Here is a 15568-nt window from a genome sequence, read left to right as displayed (position 1 = left end):
TGAATAATATCATGATATCCTCCTGCTCAACACTCTCTCTAGGTTCTCAATGTCACTAAAAATACAATCTAGGCCTTTTCCATGAGCTTTGTGGCTGTGCTGTTTCAACCACAGGACTTTTGCACTTGCCATTCTCACATGGCAGTTTCCTTTCTGGCTTTCAGGTCCTGGCTCAAATGTCTCTTCCTCAGAGAGGCCCTCTGTGGCCCTCAGCCTAAAATCATGCTCACCCACTCCCTGCCTCGTGACTCCTCAGTATTTTCATGGCACAGATCAACCTTTGAATCTCTTTTCTTTCTTGAAATCGCTTCTAGCTGGGGGCTGAACCTTATCCTCTCTCATCAAGCACATGCCCTGGGAAGAGCCCTGTCCATTTTATTCAACCTCACACCCTGCTCAGGACTAGGGTGAGCCGAGTAAAGCAAAAAAACTCCACTATCAAGATAAATCATTCGTTTTCACAATATTTCAAAGAAATCAACATTCGTGCAGAAAAAAAAAAACTATGACGATCAGGATATCAAAATCTTCAATTAAAAAACAAAAAATTGGCTTCAGTATTGTTTGTTGACTGTTCTCTCGCTCCGGCTCTGGTCGGTCATGGCATGGCCAGTGATTCCTGTCTCTTTTTGCCAAGGATCCATCTCAGGGCAAAGGTCCCACCTTCCACCTGGACGGCGGTTGGAATGAGCCCTGCTCCCACTCTGACCTCCCGTCCACGGCTAGGATTTCTTTATCTCTTCACGTATGTGGACCTGGATGAGGTGCAGGAATTGGCCACGGGGGCAGGTACAGGGAGCTTCCAGGGAGGCCAGAGGCTCACAAAACCCCTCTCACCAATCCCTCAAGGCTCGGACAGTCCCCCAGCACCCTGCCCCCTTCCCTGGGCTAATCCCACATGGGTTCTGTGTTTATATCACCCGCTACAAGAGACGACCCTGAGAAGGCTCCCTGTCCTTTTGCCTTGTGCTAGGGCATCCTCCACGTCCCCCACGGTATTTGGCACCTAAGAACAGGTAAGGGGTGCTTTGTGTTTGAGGAATAACTGGAGGGAACTAATTCATGAATGGAAGGATGCAATGTCCACCCTGCACCCAGTGAACTCTAGGAAAAGCCGGGTTGGGGGCACCTCCTGGTGGGCAGGGCAGGCCTAGGCATTGCCATGACTCCCCGAGTCCAGAGGTGTACTTCAGCCCCACACCTGCTCTGCCCTCCAGTAAGTCGCAGGGCCCAGCCACAGATGCTCTTAGGACCTGAGAAACCTGGGGAAGAGGACAGGGTTCCAGGGTGCTAGGCCTGAGGCAAAGGGGTGCTGAGCCCTGGGGACAAGCAGGTCAGCCAGTATGCAAAGCACTGAAGGCACAGACCCCAGCAGAAGACCCAGGGAGCCATGAGGTTTGGCTATCCAGAGGGCTAAGAGTTCAGAATATGGGGGTCCCCAAAATGCAGGGGAAGGGGAACACTGAAGGCGTACAGTTCCTCTGGCACAGGGTGCACATAAGGTAGGATGCCCAGGCAAAGGGTTCACAGAACATGAGTGTACCCCAAATCAGTCCACTGGGACCAGATGTACAGAATATTAAGTGTCCTGGCCGTGGGGGGCTCAGCGTGGCGGTGCCAAGGCACAAGGTAGGCAGCGAGGAGCGCCCTGGGAGTAGGAGATCAGAAGTGCGGATACCCAACCAAGCAGTGCAGGGCACTGGGTGCCCGCGGGGGCTAGTCTGCGCGCGCGCGGACGCGTTGGTTCCTCGGGGCCCAGCGGCTGGCGCCACCTTCACTGCGACTGCGCAGCCAGAGGATCTGGTGGGTACCAGGGCTCTTTCGCGCCCCAAACCTTTCTTCATCTTTTGCCTCTTGAGCCCTCTGCCCACCAGTTCAGGCGGCGGCGTGGATGGGATGGAGGCTGGCGAGCCAATCCCGGCCACCACCAGGGGCGCTCGGCCGATCACCAGCATTGGGAGAAAAGAGGGGGTGGGGGGTGTTGGGGAGCGGTCCTGCTGGGATTTTTCCAAACTGAGCCCGGGGTCCCTTAAAGAACGCCACCGCTTCCCCTCATATAGATAAAGTCCACCTTTTCTCGAAGCCTCTCCGGAGCGCAAGTTAGAACCTCCTCTTACTCTCACTGTGCAGGCGGAGGTGGGTGGGCTGCTCCCGGGGCTGCTGGGGCTGGAGAGAGCAGGCTTGCAGCCAGGCGACTGCCCCGCTGGCCTCCGTGTTCCACCTGCTTTCAGTTCTATTGGGTTTTGTTTGTTTGTTTTGTTTTCCGGGGCTGAGGATGGAATTCAGGGTCTCATGTAGGCTAGGCAAGCTCTACAACTGAGCTACACCCCAGCTCCAGTCCTGTTGGGTTTACAAAAAGCTGGCTACCTGGGTGTGTGGGAGCCTTGTCCTGGTTGTCCCCCTGGTTGTCCTCCCACTTTTCAGCATCTTGAAGCCCTCCATGGTTCTGTGGATATTTCAAAGTTGGAAACTGAGGCCCAGAGAGGTGGGATCCCCTCCCCATACCCAACCCATCCCTAGTCAACCACAAATGGATGAAATCATCTCTGCACTGAACAGCCTCTTCTGTGATACCCCTCTGGTCTCCCAGATCCATTCGTCAGGGCACGATTATTTACATTCAAGGTCCAACCTCTGCAGCCATGAAGTCCTTGGGCACCAAGGGGAAATCATAGTGACCCCCCAATGCATCTTATCCTGAAGTCTTGGGGTTAGATTTGGCTAAGGTTCTGGGCTATGGGAATCCCTGCCCAGTGGAGGAAGGAAGGCTATGGTAGAGATGGTCCCTGGTCACCCAGCCAGCCTCAAAGACTGGTGTCCCTGTCTCTCTTTCAGCCACCAGGACATGTTTCATGGAAAGGATTCTTGGAGACCTGGTTAACTGTCCCACAAACACTCCATGGAGGCTTTTAGATACTCATTGTTCCCATCCAAGTCTGACCCAAGTGTTCTGTATTGCTCACCCCAGCTCTTTCCCCACTTAACTTCGAACCTTTCCCTATTCGCCAGCCATCCTGCAGACACCCTGGTTAGCAGTACATTCTCTTTCCTGGACACAGAAAAGCTTCTTTACTCCTGCCCTATCTTCAGAAGTTCCTCTTCCTCTAAACTTCACATCAGGGTTTATCTGTCCTGCCCACTGGCCATCCCCTCCCCCAATACTTCCAGTGTGTTAAGATTCAGCCAGACTTTTAACTTTGCAGGAGCTGCCAGCTTCAATACTTAGGCCTCATTTGGAGGGACTCCCTTCCCTGAGGATCCAAAGCCTGGGTTTTGTTCCTTCCCAGCCATCAGTCTTAGAGTGGCACCCATCTTTCATAAAAAGGAGCCAGCAGTCTGGCTTCCAGGTCCTGTCTCCGGAGATCCTAACCGGATCTTACCTCTCAGGACTTTCCCTCACCCTCTCCCCTCCAAGTCTCAGCCTCCCCCTACTCCCTGCACTGAGTTGCCCGTGCTGCCGAAGTGCCTATTTTTGGCCTGGGGCCCGGTTTTATAGCCCCCACTGTGGGTCTTGGCAGTCAAGCTCTGGCTCCGGGGATCCAAGCCAGGTCGACAGCCTTCCCACCCCGGAGAGGGGATAGGAGCCTCCCTCTGCAGCCTCAGTCCGAAATCTGTCCCCGCCCCACTCAGCCGATGCTTGGGAACCCGTGTTCCTTGCCCTACTTCTTTAAGTCCACTAGCTTTAGTGTAGTTGCTATCTCGTGAAGTTCCATCCCGGGTTTTTTCTCTTGCTGAGAACCTAAAATTCAATTTTCAACCCCCCACCTCCAAAGCCAGACGTTTGAGGCGTTTATAGATACTAACCTCTCCCTAACACTGCCCTCCGCTCGTGCTGCCCGGTCAGCTCCAAACCCCTGTGCGATTGCCAGGGATCTTCTGCTGGGGGTGGGGGTGGGAGTGGGGGTGTCTCATCCCACCCCGCAGGCTCCAGTCCTGGCTTTTCGTCCTTCCCTCGCCTTTTATTGTAGGTCTGGTCTCCCAGGGTAGCGAAGCCTCCTCATCTCACTCCCTTCCCTTTGCTTCGCTCCTGTATCCAGAAACCGCTTTTATCTGCCCGCTCCGGTGCAGCCAGCGCGCCGGATCCCTCCGAACAGAATCCAGCCCTCCTTTTGCCCCTCCCCCTTGCACGTCGCTGCCAGGAAGACAGGGGCAGCCCACGCCGCCTCAGTCACTAAGCAGCCCCCTTCTCGACGCCTCCCCCCCAAGCCCAGGTCTGAGGAACTCTAGGCCGGGTCTTGCCTGTTCCCACTGCATTAGGCCTGACGCATTACTCCGTCTCCCGAGGAAGAATCCGGCCCGAAATTTGCGTGCCCCGAGTGCATTTGGCCGTGTCGCAGCTCCCTCCCCCCCCCACCCGATTCCTCCCCGCTCTATCTAATCCAACCCGGGTTTTGCATAACCCTTCCAAATCTCCCCATTGCCCCGCTTGCCTGGCTAGGCTCCTTTCCTTAGTACACTGCTGGAAAATCCGCTCCGGGTCGTCCTTACTCCTTTTCTCCCCTCCCCCACTGCTCGTTCCAACTGAGGGGTCTAGCACGTCGTTTTCCCTCTCCCCACTTTTGGGGGGGAGGGACGAGGGAGTGGAAGCGAAGAGAAGGAAAATCCAGTCCGGGTTTTGGGGACGGCTCCCGGTGCTCCCCATCAGATTGCCGCAGCCAGTCCCGGGCGGGGAATCCAGGCCGGGTTTTGCTCGCGCCCGCCGCCCCCCTCCCGGAGCGGGTGCGCCGGGGAGCGGGGCGAGCAGGCGGCTTGTCATTGCTGGTGCCCGGCGCCGGCTCGGTCCGCGCGTCCTGCGGTGCCCACGGGCCCGGCCCGGCGCCCCCGCTCCGGCCGCCCCGGGGGCGCGACGCTGCCGCGCCCGCCTCCAGCCGCGCCCCCTCACCGTAGCTCCCCGCCGCCAGCCCCCCACCGAGCCCCCCGCGGCCACAGCGGGGAGCAGGAGCCGTCGGCGCGGGAGCTGTCGGCGCTGCGGCGCCCCCACCGCGCCGTCTGCCGAGGAGGCCCCGGCGGATGGGGCCGCGCGGGCCCCGGAGCTGCGCCGCTGGGCGGCGGGGGCCTGCAGGGGCGCCCCGGCTGCCCCGTTAACCCCTCGGCCGCCGCCGCCGTCGGAGGGGGCTGGGAAGTCGCCTGGGCGCACACGTGCCGCCTCCGTCGGGGCCGCGGAGCTGCGGGGGAGATGCGGGCCGCTGCTGGCGCCGCCTCGGGGGGCTCCGCCTCGCCCCAGCCCCCGGAGCTCTGACGCCGCCCCCGCCCCGCCGCCTTCACTGCCTCCCACCCCGGGAGGGGCGCAGACCCACTCGCCCCCATCCCCGAGCCTCCGTCGCCGCGAGGGGGCCGCCTTTGGAGCTGTGAAATCCGCTTTTTTTTTTTTTTTAAATTTTTGGTCGGTGGCGGCGGTGCTGGGCCAGAGGAAAGAAGGGACACGGAGGCCGTCCTCACCCCGCCACCCTCCACCCGCTTTCCCCCCGCCCCGGCTCCGGGAGATGTGCCGGGCGGGGGGCCCGGGTTCGCGGAGCTGCAGGAGAAACGCGCAGGCCCGATCCCAGAGAAGCTCTGGACAGGTGAGAGTCTGCGGGGCTAAGGCGAGGGGCACGCCGCACCTGGGCCAGGTGTGCGGGGCGGGAGGGGGGCGGAAGGGATGGGAGCCAGGCCCTGTCCTGGCCGCGAGGGGGGAGGGGATGCTGGAGCCGCGGGTCGCCGCACCTGAGTCGCAGGGGCATCGGGGTTGGCACGCACCCCACCCTCACTGGCTAGGGGCCCTAGGGGGGCTGCCCCCGCAGAGCGCCCGGGGCGCTGGGGTGCGGATGGGCGGCCGCAGGGTGCCTGGCGGGGGGAGGGGGCCGCGAGTGTGCCCGCGCGTGGCTGCGTGTGCCCGCGCGCGCGCCAGCCTTTGTGGGGAAGTGGCGCGGCGGTGCCTGCGTGTCCCCGGTGCGTGTGCGCGCGGGTGCTTGGCGCCCTGTTTGTGTAGGTGTCTGGGTGTGAGCGGAGAGGGTGCGTGTGCGCGCCGCGCGCGGGCCGCGGCCCCCGGAGAAGCCGTGTCCGGGGGCTGGCACCGCAGGATGCTGGGCTGGGGGCTGGTTCTCTGGGAGGCAGTGGCGCGGGGGATGGGGAGGGGTCTGTCTGGGTGTCGAGCCGGTGGCAGCCCGGGCCGCCGCTGTCAGGGGGCGAGGGTGCTGCCCAGCAGCATCTTCTGTACCTGGCTAAGCACCGGAGGCTGTCAGGTTTGATCCTCTGGGATTCAGGTTTTGAGGGCGAGCCCTCTTCCTCCCCCCCCCCCAGGTACGTTAGGTAAGAGCTGTGTGGGTTTAGTTGTCATCGTCCCATTTGAGGGTCCCGGGACTTAAGTGCGGGCCGAAGTGGGGGCGATGTTGTGTGTGCTCCAGCTATGGGGAGAGAATGTCCTCCAAGGCACCGCTCCGGCGCGCCCCTGGCACCCCTCTGAAGACGGCACCCCTCTTGCACACAGCCCCCCACATCCCTGACCCTACACTTCCAGTCTAGGTCAGCTCACAGCCCCATCCCCGCACAGCACCTCAGTACCTTCCTGGTCCCTTTCCCCAGCCATCCCACCCCACCCCCAGCCTTGGCCGCTGCCGTGGGCGTTCCTCCCCCGCGTCCGGGTTCCAGGCGGAGACCCCTGGCCAGCTCGGTAGGACCCCAGCCCAGTCTGTCTTCCCACATCCAAACATGTGGTGTGCTCCGGGTGGGGGAGGGGTTCAAAATGGCCGCCAAGATGGCTGGCCGCCTCGCTTTCTCTCTGGCTGTCTCCCCCTCTCTCCGTTTGCCCTGCTGCCTTAGGCTGCGGTGGGAATCACCATGGAGAGGAGGTTGGACGGCGTGGAGGCAGGTGTGGAGGACACCTGAGGGTGGATGTCCGTTCTGGGCCTGTTGACCTCAGTGCTGCTTGGGGGAGGCTCTTGGTTTCTGCTCCTCTCTCAAACACCCCAAGGACGGGCACAGATCCATAACCTGACCCTAGACCCAACTCCAGCCGGGCCTGTGCCTGGGGTTCCCTGCCCTTCATCTGCCGTCCTGCGTCTGGCATCCTGCATTGATCACTGGGTTGTCAGGGTGCTCGGTGGAGGGTCTCCACCTCTCCTCCTCTTCTCCATCTGTCCCACAGCCAGGGGCCAGGACTCTGCTGGGACCTGGGTCAGATCCCAGCTGTCAGGGCAGGTGACTTCTTTCTCCCCACACCCTTCCCACTAATGCCGAATTTATTACTTAAAAGTAGGATGAAAACAGGGAGAATAAGAGAAGGAATACAACCTTCATTATCATATCGAGAAAATTATCCATGATTTTCCTAACTAGCAATTTGCCTGCCACGCCGTTCAGAACTGACTAGCCCATTAATTACAGAGATGAAAAATCATCTGGAAAGCGGAAAAGGGAACTGATTCCATGGCTGGCGGTGAGGGTACCCATGTTCCCAAGTCACCAGCCACCGACCTGTGTGCTCACATGCAGGTGCTGGCCCTTCTGCTGCCTGGCCACTATCTTCCTCCTCCCCGTGGTGACCTCCCACGGGGGCTCACTGGCCCTGCTGTGCCCATTGTTCTGGCCTGCCTGTCTCCCTCCTTCCTTCCTTCTACGGGGCACCTCTCAGGGGGTCTTGGTACCCCATGACCACCTGCGCTGCTGCCTGCCCTTGAGTCTGGAGACAGGGTTGGGGAGGGAGGGGACGGGAATGGTGCACCTGGGCCTGAGCCTGCAGGGAGGAGCTGGAAGGCGGGAGACTGAAGCCAGGCTTCTATTCCCAGCCTGCCCAGGGGAGCCCCTTCTCCTGGGGGGCCCGGGAGGACCCAGCAGACCGTGGGGGAGGACCCGCAGGCGCCTGGCTGAGCCGAGTGTTTGTGTCCAGCTGGCTGGCCTCCTGTGGCGGCCTCGCTACCTGCGCAGGGTGCTGTTGCCTGCTTCCAGGTTGCCTGTCCCCTGCCCCGCCAGCAGGAGAGCCCGTGGCTGGGTCAGGGTGGGGCGGGCATCTCCCGGGAGCCCCTGGAGCAGGTGCCCTGAGACAAGCAGGAGGAGCAGGATCCCTGGGCATCCCTGCCCAGTGGCCCTGCGACCTGGAGCTCCTGAGCTCTGCCCCCGCCTGCTGCCTGCCTCCCCAGCCAGACGGGTGGCCAAGGACACGGGAGGCTCTGGTTTCTGTGTGGGCTCCTCTCATGCGGATCCCATTTCCAGACGCCAGACGCTTCCCCTCCTCCAGCCCCTCCAGGGGAGGACAGGGAGGGGCTCCTGAGTGGGGGTTCCCTGGTGACCCTGGAGGTGCCTGAGGTGTGACCTCCCCAACTGAGACAAAGTGCCTGCTGTTGGAGGGAGAGGGGGTCTTTGGAGGAAGGTGGGGGGCTAGGCACCTGACCCTGGAGCACAGTTCTGTCAGATGTCTGTCTGTCTGCATCTGTGTGTACCCATCCAGCGTGTCTGTGTGGCCTGTCAGGCATGCGTGTGGCCGGGTGTCCACCGGGCTCATCCTGTGTTCAGAGGGGTCCCCTGTGCGCTGGTGCTGGAGATGGTGTGGAGGGGGTGACTGTCCGTGTGGCTCCCTGGACTCAGCTCTCTGCATGCACACGTGGCTCCCTGCAGCTTCTGCACACCTGCAGGTGTGTGCTCGGGTGTGCCAGGACCCTGGAGCAAGGCTGGGCACACCTCTTTGTGCAATCTGCAAACACTTGCCAAGCGCTTTTTCTACCAGGTGCCATTCTGGGGGCACTGTGGGGACAGTGGCCACATCCTGTCCCCACAGAGCTTGCAGTCCAGCAACACATAACCAACTCTGGTCAATCAGGGACTCCTGTCACTGGAGTTGGGGAAAAGGCTTGTGTCTCCCCCTGCAGGTCCATCAGGGGGTGGGACCCCAGATCCTGAGTGCATCCTCCCCATGTCTCAGTCCAGGTGTAGGACTGGATGTAGTGTGTGGTCTTCTTGGTCACCTCCTCTCCCGTGCCCTATGCCGCCTCACTGCTCCTCCACCCATCTAAAAGATTCCACCCCAGGGCCTTTGCATGTGTTCATCCGTCCACCTGCAAGCCTCTTCCTCCTTTGTCCTCTGCACTTGTCGCCCCTGCAGTAACTTTTACCCCGGGCACCCTGCTGAGAACTGTGGCTTTCGCTGTTTCCTGATTTATTGTGTCTGTCTGTTTACTGTCTGTCTCCCTGACTGGGATCCAGGTGCTCCTGGCTGTCGCTGCTTGTTTTGCCTTGGGATCCCAGGTGCTCAGAATTTTACCTGGTGCACAGTAGCTGTTCAAGAAGCCTTACCTGGCCAGGCGTGGTGGTGCGCACCTGTATTCCTGGGAGGCTAAAGCAGGACATCACGTTCAAGGCCGGGCTGGGCCATTTAGGGAAGCCCCGCCTCAGAGATGAAGAGGGGCCGGGGTGCGGCTCAGTGGTAGAGCGCTGGCCTGGCGCGGGCAGGCCCCGGGTTCCATCCTAGCACTGCAGGGAGGAAAAGGGGCAAAAGAAAAGAAAAAAGAAACCGCACCCACCGGAATGGGGGCCTGAACAGGGCAGACCTGCCCATGGGCAGCCCCCTGCACTGGACCAGACCGCTCTGCCCGCCCACTGGCACACGCCTCTTAGGGACCCTGAGGGTCTCAGCTGGCGGGCTGTGGGGCATCTTCGTGGGCAGATGGCTCCCCTGAGTGGCTGTGTGCACCCCAGGATTTAGAGACTGGAGAGGGAACTTGGGGACCTAGGAGCTCCTGGGTGAAGGCCTTTCCTCCTGGGCCACGGACCCCAGCCTCTCCTGGGATGGGACCCTCACCCTAACTGAGACCTGCCCGGGCCCTGGGGGACCAGCTAAACCAGCCCCCAGCCTCTCCCACCTGCCACTTGAAAACTGGGGGAGATGGACACTCAGAAGCTGGGCAGAAAACACCCCCAGCCCAAACCAGCCAGCGCCCTCCCTCAGGGGCTAGGAATACCCCCCCAGTCAGGATGGGCAGGCTGGGAGCCCAGTATCTCCCTGTGTCCCCAGCGGTGCAGACAGGGAGGGCTCCGGTGGCTGGGCCCTCCTGACATGGGCCATGGGGTACTGAAGGGTGCCTGGCAGCACCACAGGTGGCTGCCCCCTGGGGCAGGGGGCTAGGGGTAGAGATGGGCAAACTTGTGTGGCCAGGTGCTGATCTCATCTGCAGATCACTGAGGACTCTCTGGTCCGCCTCGCCTCGGGGCTGCCGTGCCCGTTTGTCTTTCTCTTTTCAACACTTTAAAAATGTAAAAGCCATTCCCAGCTCACTAGTGGGACAAGCTGCAGTTGGTGACCCCTGCTGTACCCCTGGTGGTGAAGGGTGGGGCACTGCTGGATTCCCCCTCAACAGAAGGGCAGCTCATTTGGGGAACATTGGTGCACGTCGGGGTATGGTGAGTCCAGCAGCCTGCCCTGTCGCCTCCCTGCCCTCACCTCCTCCCAGTCTTTCCTTGAGCCCCACCTGGCCATCACACTGCCTTCTGGGCTTTTTCAAACCTGCAAGCACCAGCTAGCCCCAGGGCCTTTGCACTGGCCATGCCCCTGCCTAGACCATTTTCTCTTTCCCTGGTGGATTCTCCACCTTTGCAGGGCTTTGCTGAAGTATCACCTTCTCCTCTAAGGTGGCTTTTCTCCATCACCCTGTTTTAAAAATCGTGCCCCCCCAGCTTTATCTTCCTCTACAGCTCTAATGTCCCATGGCACCCCCTGTGTGTGCAAGCACTGTACCACACAGCCAACCTAGCCCTCGCCAAATACTGTTTCTAAACCCTCCAACCAAGCCACGCGGTGAGGGTCACTCCCTTCTCTCTGTGGGGACAGAATTCTGAGGAGGGACCCTGGCATGTGGCCCACAGCCTGGAGTACACTGGCCTTGAACCTGGAGTGTGAGGGCAGAGCTGGCCTTCCCTGCCTCCCTCCTCACTGTCCTCCACACTCTGCCCCTTCTCTGCCAGTGTTTGGTGGCATCAGAGGGACCAGTGTCCTGTGGACCCTCTGCCTGGAGCCCAGGCTTCTGGAGTTCTGGGCTTGCTGCTAGGGTTGGGGAGGAGCAGGGAGGAGGAGCCAGGCTGTGTGAGAGGAGGAGCCAAGGTCTGTGAGAGGAGGAGCCAGGGTCTGTGAGAGGAGGAGCCAAGGTCTGTGAGAGGAGGAGCCAGGCTCTGTGAGAGGAGGAGCCAGGCTGTGAGAGGAGGAGCCAGGGTCTGTGAGAGGAGGAGCCAAGGTCTGTGAGAGGAGGAGCCAGGGTCTGTGAGAGGAGGAGCCAGGCTGTGAGAGGAGCCAAGGTCTGTGAGAGGAGGAGCCAGGGTCTGTGAGAGGAGGAGCCAGGGTCTGTAAGAGGAGGAGCCAAGGTCTGTGAGAGGAGGAGCCAGGGTCTGTGAGAGGAGGAGCCAAGGTCTGTGAGAGGAGGAGCCAGGCTCTGTGAGAGGAGGAGCCAGGGTCTGTGAGAGGAGGAGCCAGGGTCTGTGAGAGGAGGAGCCAAGGTCTGTGAGAGGAGGAGCCAAGGTCTGTGAGAGGAGGAGCCAAGCTGTGAGAGGAGGAGCCAAGCTGTGAGAGGAGGAGCCAGGGTCTGTGAGAGGAGGAGCCAGGGTCTGTGAGAGGAGGAGCCAAGGTCTGTGAGAGGAGGAGCCAGGCTGTGAGAGGAGGAGCCAGGCTGTGAGAGGAGGAGCCAGGGTCTGTGAGAGGAGGAGCCAGGGTCTGTGAGAGGAGGAGCCAAGGTCTGTGAGAGGAGGAGCCAGGCTGTGTGAGAGGAGGAGCCAGGCTCTGAGAGGAGGAGCCAGGGTCTGTGAGAGGAGGAGCCAGGGTCTGTGAGAGGAGGAGCCAGGCTGTGTGAGAGGAGGAGCCAAGGTCTGTGAGAGGAGGAGCCAAGGTCTGTGAGAGGAGGAGCCAGGGTCTGTGAGAGGAGGAGCCAAGGTCTGTGAGAGGAGGAGCCAAGGTCTGTGAGAGGAGGAGCCAGGGTCTGTGAGAGGAGGAGCCAGGCTGTGTGAGAGGAGGAGCCAAGGTCTGTGAGAGGAGGAGCCAGGCTGTGAGAGGAGGAGCCAGGCTGTGTGAGAGGAGGAGCCAGGCTCTGAGAGGAGGAGCCAAGGTCTGAGAGGAGGAGCCAGGGTCTGTGAGAGGAGGAGCCAAGGTCTGTGAGAGGAGGAGCCAGGCTGTGTGAGAGGAGGAGCCAGGGTCTGTGAGAGGAGGAGCCAGGGTGTGTGAGAGGAGGAGCCAGGGTCTGTGAGAGGAGGAGCCAGGGTGTGTGAGAGGAGGAGCCAGGGTCTGTGAGAGGAGGAGCCAGGGTCTGTGAGAGGAGGAGCCAACGTCTGTGAGAGGAGGAGCGAGGGTCTGAGAGGAGGACCCAGGGTCTGTGAGAGGAGGATCCAGGCTGTGTGAGAGGAGGAGCCAAGGTCTGTGAGAGGAGGAGCCAGGGTCTGTGAGAGGAGGATCCAGGCTGTGAGAGGAGGAGCCAGGGTCTGTGAGAGGAGGAGCCAGGGTCTGTGAGAGGAGGAGCCAGGGTCTGTGAGAGGAGGAGCCAGGGTCTGTGAGAGGAGGAGCCAGGTTGTGAGAGGAGGAGCCAGGGTCTGTGAGAGGAGGAGCCAGGGTCTGTGAGAGGAGGATCCAGGCTGTGAGAGGAGGAGCCAGGTTGTGAGAGGAGGAGCCAGGGTCTGTGAGAGGAGGAGCCAGGGTCTGTGAGAGGAGGAGCCAAGGTGTGTGAGAGGATGATCCAGGCTGTGTGAGAGGAGGAGCCAGGCTGTGTGAGAGGAGGAGCCAGGGACTGTGAGAGGAGGAGCCAAGGTCTGTGAGAGGAGGAGCCAAGGTCTGTGAGAGGAGGAGCCAGGTTGTGTGAGAGGAGGAGCCAGGCTCTGTGAGAGGAGGAGCCAGGCTGTGTGAGAGGAGGAGCCAGGCTGTGTGAGAGGAGGAGCCAGGCTGTGTGAGAGGAGGAGCCAGGGTCTGTGAGAGGAGGAGCCAGGCTGTGTGAGAGGAGGAGCCAGGCTGTGTGAGAGGAGGAGCCAGGCTGTGTGAGAGGAGGAGCCAGGGTCTGTGAGAGGAGGAGCCAGGGTCTGTGAGAGGAGGAGCCAGGCTGTGTGAGAGGAGGAGCCAGGCTGTGAGAGAAGGAGCTAGGGCAGGCTCCCTGGAAGAGGGGCTTCCCCTGCAAGGGAGGGGGCACCTGAGGTCAGAGAGAAGACCTGGAGGGGCGGAGAGGGAAGGCCAGGTGTTCAGAGCAGCGTGGACAGAGGTGGCTGGCCTCAGTGTGAGTGTCCCCACACACCTGGGGGCTGCCAAGGCCTACAGAGGGGTCGGGGTCCTGTGTCAGGTGGGGACGTTTAGCGGGCCTCCCTATGGTTGCAGCCTGGGAGAGCTGGGAGGCCAGAGAGGCCAGGAGCCTGCTGGCAGGGGAGGCCATCCAGGTGAGGACTGGAGGCACGGGCTGTCTGGGGGGGCCGTTGGCTTCAGAGCCAGGCTGGCCCGTGGCTCTGGAGGTCACTTCAGGATTTGTGGATGGGAGGGTGGAGATGGGGGGAGAGCGGGGGAAAGTTCTAGTTTCTGGCTGACAGCCCAGTGGACTGGAGGAAATGGGTGGATAGGGTGGGGAGCACCCCGTGCCTGGCACCCCCCCACGCAGTCTAACCTCCCTCTCTAGCCTGTGAACTCAAGTCAGAGCCCCCCTTCTGCTGCTCAGAACTCCCCATGGCTCCCATCTCACTTGGAGCAAAATCCAACACCCTCCCCAAGGCCCAGGGCCCACACAACTGGCCTGAGACCCTTCCGTCCTCCTCACCCTTTCCCTCTCCTGGACACTCCCCGGGTGCCAACCACGCTTCAGCACCTCTCCATCTTAGGGCCTTTGCACATGCTGTCCCCTCTGCCTGGGATGTTCTTTTCCCGGGTGAACCGAGCTCCTTGAGGCCCCCTGCTAAAATGTCCCTTCCTGGTGAGGCGTCCCCTCGCCACCCTGGCCACCGTTGCACCCACACCCATATCCTTTCCACGCTTCTGGCGTCTTTTCTTCTGTGTGCTTGTGGAAACCATCACTGAATGGACGACTAGCTCTTTGGGTCTGTTTCATTTTCATTCACTAAACAAAGTAATAAGCGCCTACTCCCTTCCCAGAGCTGGGCATGCAGTGACAGCCAGACTGATCCACAGTGGGACTTCCCTTTAGTGGCCCTAGCTGGTCGGGAAAGACATGTCACAGCTGAGCCCAAATTGCACTCTGGGGAGCAAAGTATGAAGGTCCAGGGTGTCGTGAGAGTGGCTCTGACAGAAGCCAACATGGTGCCGGCGGGCAGAGCCTGTGGAGGGAGACAGGAGTAGGTGCCAAGGCCCTGGAGCTGCAGTGGGAGAGAGAGGGTGGAACAGGCACTCTGGGGAGGAAGGCCATGAGAAGGTGAAGGCAGGTGGTAGAAGAGCAGGGCCTGAGAGGCCATGCTAGGGTGCCAGAGGCAATTGGGAGCCATGGAGGATTGTGGGCAGGGAGGGGTGCAGTTGAGGTTTCGTTTTGCAAAGGCCATTCTGGTTGCAGGGCAGTGGCTGGATGGGGCAGAGGTGGTAGATGGACGGGGGAGATCGGGAGGAGGCAGCCAGGGGAAAAGGATGCTCTGAACAGCTCCCACCCCCTGCAGTCCAGGGCTACTTGATGTCCAGGGTGACATTTTAAAGCTTCTTCACTGAACAGTTACCTATCAAGTTCCTCCTTGTGGCTGGTGCTGTGCTGGGCACTGGGGATGCCGCCGGACCAACACCACCCAGCCCTGCGCGGCACCTGGTGGGGCAGAGGAAGTGAGCAAATGCATAAATGCACGTGCGCGGTGCCGGTGCTGGTGCCTGGGAGAAAGGAAGAAATGAAGCCCGGGTCGGGGCGGGGGCGCTGGAGCTGGCCGGGCCTCAAGTAGGGGCCGCGTTAGTAAAGACCAGGAGCAGAGGGTGGAGCACGCCGGTGTCTGGGGAAGAGGGAGCAGTGGAGGCCCCGCGGTGGGGCTGCTGGGGGTTCCCAGGGTGCAGGCCGCCTGGCTGGGGAGCCCGCAGGGTTCCGAGCAGAGGATGGGTTGTGACTTGTGCTCACCGGCGCCCTCTGGCTGCCATGGAGGGAACGTACTGTGGAGAGAGCGGGAGCCAGGGGTCCAGAGGGGAGATGATGATGGGGTGGGAGCCGAGAAGGACCCAGGAGCAGTGAGAAGTGAGTGGACTCTGAGGGGGAGCCCTGGCTCCCGCTTGGGAGGGTATGGATGTGGGCAAGGAGGGAGAGCCCGTGTCTCTGTATCATTCCTGACACCTGGGGGTTCAAGGCTGCCATCTGCTGAGATGGGTCGTGGGGTGGAAGGTGCAGCCGCCATCCTGGCCTCCCTGAGCTACAGGACCCTTCCTGGGGGAAAATCATGTGGCAGGCAGTTTCCAGGTACCTGTCCATCATTGCAAGGTGGACTTGTAAGTTCCTGATGGGGAAATGGGCTCAGAGAGGCCAAGCACCTAGTCAGAGGCCACACAGAAGATTTAGACCCAGAGCTCACGACTCCCAGCTGGCCCTGGTGCCTGCCACAGGGCAGCCACTTCCCCGAGTCACGCAGGGCTGCCAAAGGGCTTCCTGGAGGAGGTGGCCTCCGGTGGCTGGGTCTG

At 61.1% G+C, this 15568-nt stretch overlaps 1 protein-coding gene and 1 long non-coding RNA gene across 5 annotated transcripts in view; one reads left to right on the top strand and one right to left on the bottom strand.

Moving 5' to 3' along the window:
- Nucleotides 1-438: 438 nt before the first annotated feature.
- Nucleotides 439-4333, bottom strand: LOC144374563 (uncharacterized). The gene is made up of 2 exons (XR_013433942.1): nucleotides 3805-4333; nucleotides 439-2446 (listed from the first exon to the last, which is right to left on the bottom strand). It is a non-coding gene; the product is annotated as an uncharacterized LOC144374563 (long non-coding RNA).
- A 1094-nt stretch (nucleotides 4334-5427) lies between these two features.
- Nucleotides 5428-15568, top strand: part of Adgrl1 (adhesion G protein-coupled receptor L1) — a 44922-nt gene continuing 34781 nt past the window's right edge. For all 4 annotated transcript variants that reach the window (XM_078037302.1, XM_078037297.1, XM_078037301.1 and 1 more), the window contains exon 1: nucleotides 5428-5561. The gene's annotated coding sequence lies outside the window, so the exon portion shown is untranslated. The remainder of the gene's footprint in view (nucleotides 5562-15568) is intronic.

The sequence above is a fragment of the Ictidomys tridecemlineatus genome, chromosome 2 (assembly GCF_052094955.1).
Source record: "Ictidomys tridecemlineatus isolate mIctTri1 chromosome 2, mIctTri1.hap1, whole genome shotgun sequence".
Lineage (NCBI taxonomy): Eukaryota > Metazoa > Chordata > Mammalia > Rodentia > Sciuridae > Ictidomys > Ictidomys tridecemlineatus.
The sequence above is the reverse complement of the archived record's forward strand: the minus strand, read 5'-3'. Positions and strand labels throughout refer to the sequence as shown.